Below are 5,140 nucleotides of genomic sequence, written 5' to 3' on the forward strand. Positions count from 1 at the left end.
ACCAAAGGTCATTTTAGATGCAAAAGCAAATTATTTATTGCTAAGTCGATAAGGTTCTATAATAATGCAGACCTTTTTCAACAAATTTTAGCAACCCATTACTTCAATGTTTAATTAAAACTCACAATCGGAAGACGGACCTTCATCACGGCATGTCTATTCAGATCAACCTTTAAAAGCTGTAAGAAACACAAGTCGTAAACTGTTCACTTCCTGTCGACTGCCGTGCGACTCCGAACCCTTACAACCCTCTTGAATGTGGACCCACATGATCCATATTCTGTTAAAAACGATTTCTATGTTTTGCCTTCTGAGCATTATGCGTTTGAAAACACGATAATCCGTGGCCTTTGTGTTTGGTAAATTTGTGAAACAATTGTGCGATACCCACGAAATGAGCAATTGATAAGCTCGCGAGCGCTGGAGAGCTATAAAAAGCAGAGCTTCTGGTCCAGTCAGCAAACATCGTTTGTGGTGATCTAGAACGTAGCTTAGAGAACGGGGAAAATGAATCGTTCGTATACATCCGTGCTTTGTGTGGTGTGCTTGGCGGTGATGGGTGAGTAAGCACAGTCCTGCCCTGTCCTGTCCTACTACTTTAACAACACACTCGCATCCGAAGGATTTGCCACAACCGCTAATGCCGTGTTGAGACCTCCACCTGATGACGAGTTGACGCAGATCCCGGTGCATCACCTACAAGGTCAGCAGCATTATCAGATACAAGACGGTCAACAGCAACAGCAGCAACAGCAGGAACAACAGCAGCAACTGCAGGAGCAACAGCTGGAGCAACTGCAGGAGGAACAGCAGCAGGACCAACAGCAGCAACAGCAGCAGCAACAAGAGCAGCAGCAGCAGTTTCAAAGCTTTGAGGATCAGCAACGCAGCGACGAAGAAATTGTAAAGGCCGTCCTCCATCATCGCCATAATCACTAAGCGGCTCAGCGTTTCTCGTTTAACCACAATTAACGCCATTGACGCTAGGTAAATGTGTCTTTTATTAAAAGCTTCCTTTCCGTTACAGGAGCAACAACAGGAGCAACTTCAGGAGCAACAGCAGCAACAGCAGCAGCAACAAGAACAGCAACAACAATTTCAAAGCTTCGAGGATCAGCAACGCAGCGACGAAGAAATTGTAAAGGCCGTCCTCCATCATCGCCATAATCACTAAGCGGTTCAGCGTTTCTCGCTTAACCACAATTAATGCCATTGACTCTAGGTAAATGTGTCTTTAATTAAAAGTTTTCTTGCCGTTACCGTCGTTGCTTTCATTCAACTTAGTGTACTTGCTATTTGTTTCGATATGGATATTGATGACTACTTTCAGTGTTGTAAATAACTGTTTTGAAACAATCTATGTCTTGATATGTTCGATTTTACTGACTCTCTACGCTCGACTCTTAACATAGTAAAGCGTAATCTTTGTACCCCGATTCAATGCATATGTGTTGTTGTGCATAGGCTAAACTGTGTTCAATTCATTCGTTTTAAAATGCATACAAGCCCACAGAACAAGGACAAACAATGCAAAATGTCCATGTTTGGAAATGGAATGCCGGTCAATTAGTCATCTTTTAACGAACACGCTATTTGTAGCATTTAAGCCTAATCCTTTGCTGAAGACATTATGTGTGTTAAGACTCATTTCAACTCGGTAACAGCCATTGGATTAGCATTCGATTGAAATTTGGCACCTTGTGGCATGACATTGACCATTAATTTAATGAGAAAACGGCCACTATCTTGCTAAAAAATGTCGAATAGCAATGAAAACTAAATTAATGTATTAGGTTAACAGAAACCCCGGAACAGATTGTTGGCGGCATCAGGTTTTGAGATGCTTTTTTGAGCAGTGTTTAAAGTATTTTATAATTCTTTTACACCTCAAGCATTTCTCCTGTCAATACACAAATACAACGTTTCAAATTTCTTTCTCAGCCACGAATCCTTTTCCGGGCCACGAATCTTCGGCCCAACAACAACAACCACCTTGGGCTCACGCTCATCCGAATCATCTCGTCTCGAGCGGCGTCTCCTTCGGGGCTCGGCCAGCCAGCAATCGTGTATGTCACCCGCGGGCCCAGCGCACTCCCAGTGCTGCACACATGTTTCGGCCGCTTCCGCTTGCCTCCACCACCACCACCCAGGCGTGTTGCCCACTTAACCGTCGCCGTCGTCATCATCGTCGTCGTCGCTCCGTACGCGTGGGAAAGTTCGTTGAAATCCGCTCCGGCAGGATGCGTTTGTAAACAAACGGCCGCCGTCCCACGCCGTCGAGGTCCTTCCGCTCGCCCCTGCGCTGCGCAAACAGGCGCACAGGCCAACCGCCAACATTACCGAAAACGATGGCAAGAAAAAAGCGGCATCGAACAGAGAGGAGACGGAAGAAAAAACAAACCAGAACGAGCGTAAAGTAAAAGTTGCTTCCAAAGTGGGACACATGTTGGCCCGACGGCGACGGAGACGACGACGACGACGGAGCTGATGATTATTCAGGATTTTCTCTTCTCGATCCTCCGATTGCGCCCCGGCATCTGGATGTCCTCGGTGGGCCGTTTGGCAGGATGTAAGACCCGCACACACTCACACCGAGCAGACTTTCACTCAGAAGTGCTGGAAATTATTTAACTCCCTTCGGGCGAGGCCTTCCCGAAGTGGCCTTCCTTCTTCGGCGAGGCACCACACACGTCACGTGTTGATCGAAGTGCAAAATCGAACGAAAGACGCCAGAGAACCAGCAAGCGACGGTTCGGTCTGACACTTGACGGACGCTCAGCCCGGCTGGTGTCTTGGGCGGCCCGTCGAAGATGTGGCCGTTAAGGAAATGGTTTCAATTACTTCCCTTTCTGGGACTTTTCTCACCGACTCGGCCGACGAATTGGCCTAAATTCGACACCCAAGTCCGAGGCCCCGGGAGGGGGCGGGTGGTCGAAGGAAGAGCATAAAACGCACCACCCAACCCATCCGAATGCGGAGCCACCATAATCGCGGCGCTGTGATGAGTGGTAATCAGTTAAATTATTATGGTTTTAGCTGACAATTTCACATCCACGCCATCAATTGCCCGCTTGCCCGCGCGCGGCTGCTGCGGGGCGATGTTGGGGTGACCAGGGGACAGAGGACGTCACCGGGCACAGTGCGGTGCGGTAGTGGAGCCTCACATACATCACGGCTCGTTTGATTGGCTCAATTGACGTTGTTTGAACTGTGACCGATCCAACTCCCGGGGCTCGCCACCATCTGGACGATCGCCTCACGGAGAGGGGATTGGTGGGGAAGATCGGGGCACGAGAAGCACCCCACCCAAAGGAACTCGAGAGGGGTTGAATTTATTTGAATTTATTCAGATCGTTGTCTTATTGGCGTCGGGCGTCGGCCAATCTTCCATTCCGGACGAGGAAGAAGCAACGGCGGCCCGGTTGCGCGATGTCGGAAGGAATTGGGCCCGGACCCCGGAGAAGAATGTCCGCCTTTCCGATTCCAAATCCCAGCCCGTCTCCCAGCTTTCTGCCTCGCTCCCTCGCTCTCTCCCTGCCTGATCCAATTGAGCAGAATGTTAATTCATCATCAAGTGCAACGCGCAGCGCAACGGAGTTTATGGGACACAGCACCGCGGAGGCAGGGTCCTCCGATGGGTGGGGTAGGCACGACACGGCGGCAACACATGCTCTGCCACGGGTGGGGTGTTCCGCGCGACGCCCGACGGGACCGATTTGTATTCGGCGCAGGTCTTATTTGCCACCTCGGCCGGCGTTATTTAATATTCCTGGCGTCTGATGGCAAATGGCTCAAACGGTTTGTGGTACTGTTATGTTGGGTGAGAATACATTGTTCTTGGCCCTGGGCGGTTTTGCTGGGTGGCACTGTCGGACTTTCTTGATGCAGTTCTTGCATAAGCATCACACCCGCTCGAATGTGGATAGAAGTTGGGGATTTTGAAATATTTTAATTTCAAAAAGGTTTGGGACTAAGCCTTTTACAAATCCTTTACATGAAGAAAGCATGTCGATGGACTTGGAAGCAATAGGAAGAGAAATAAGAACGTACGCAAAATAATATAAGAGTTCCATAGGATACAAAATGCGGCACTCCATGTATGGGGTTCATGTAACAACGAATGGGCTTTCATTTACTGACTGACTGACTTTTATACAAGGTTATCCATTTTGTTTTTAAAAAATATTAAAATTTACTACAAAAGTGGGTATTCTAAAACGTTAATTTTTCCAGCCACATTTTCAGCCATCTGAACAATATTGTTTATGTACCAACTTTATGATAAAAACAAAATTTCACTAAGAACTTAATTTTGCATGTGTTCGGTTTTAAAAATAGACAAGAAATAAACCTGTATTGGTTTAGTCAGATGTTTCCAGATGCAGTTCTAGCCAAACAAGCAATACTGGAACACCATCCGTCGATCCGTAGACCGTATGCTAAAGGATTAAAAAAAACTCCCTTCCAGGAGGCTCAAAGTGGCATAACTTTTTTAAACATTCGCATGTATTGGTCACTCATGTTTCAATCGTCTACAGTAAACTCTGCAAACATTTGTCAGCATTCTACTAAAGACTGCCTCAACATCGAGAAATGTTCACAACATCGAGGTCAAGCTTGGGCACGATCACCTTAAATCCACCTTTAATTTATTAAAACATCGAAACTATTACCCAACCACATCCAGTTCTTGTCCATTCCCCTTCTCCGTCACCCGCAGTGGCCCCACAGTTTCTTTCTGTTGAACACAACAAAAACAAAATGGTCGAACGACATGCCCAGCATCCTTCTCCAGAACTCCCGGTCCGGTTGCATAACCGTTCCCCACGAGCACGGGGTTGACATTTGCTTATCGTCACGCGGACATCGTCGGCCGCAAGCCCCCGTCGAAAGTATGTACCCCTACCCCACACCGGACCGCCACCGGTGGGCCAAACCGGAAAGGAAAGCCGGAAGAAATGCAAACGAAACGAAACGAAACGGTGGAAATGAATCGGCGCGCCGCTGAAACGAAACCTGGGCCCGCAAAAACCCCGCCGTCATCCGGTTGGCCGGCCGGCCGATGGCGCAACTGCACACGGGGCAGACTGCTGCAAATGCACCACCACGGAGTCAAAAGCCATCTGCCAACCAGGCCGGG

The sequence above is a fragment of the Anopheles cruzii genome, chromosome 3 (genome assembly GCF_943734635.1).
Source record: "Anopheles cruzii chromosome 3, idAnoCruzAS_RS32_06, whole genome shotgun sequence".
Classification (NCBI taxonomy): Eukaryota; Metazoa; Arthropoda; class Insecta; order Diptera; family Culicidae; genus Anopheles; species Anopheles cruzii.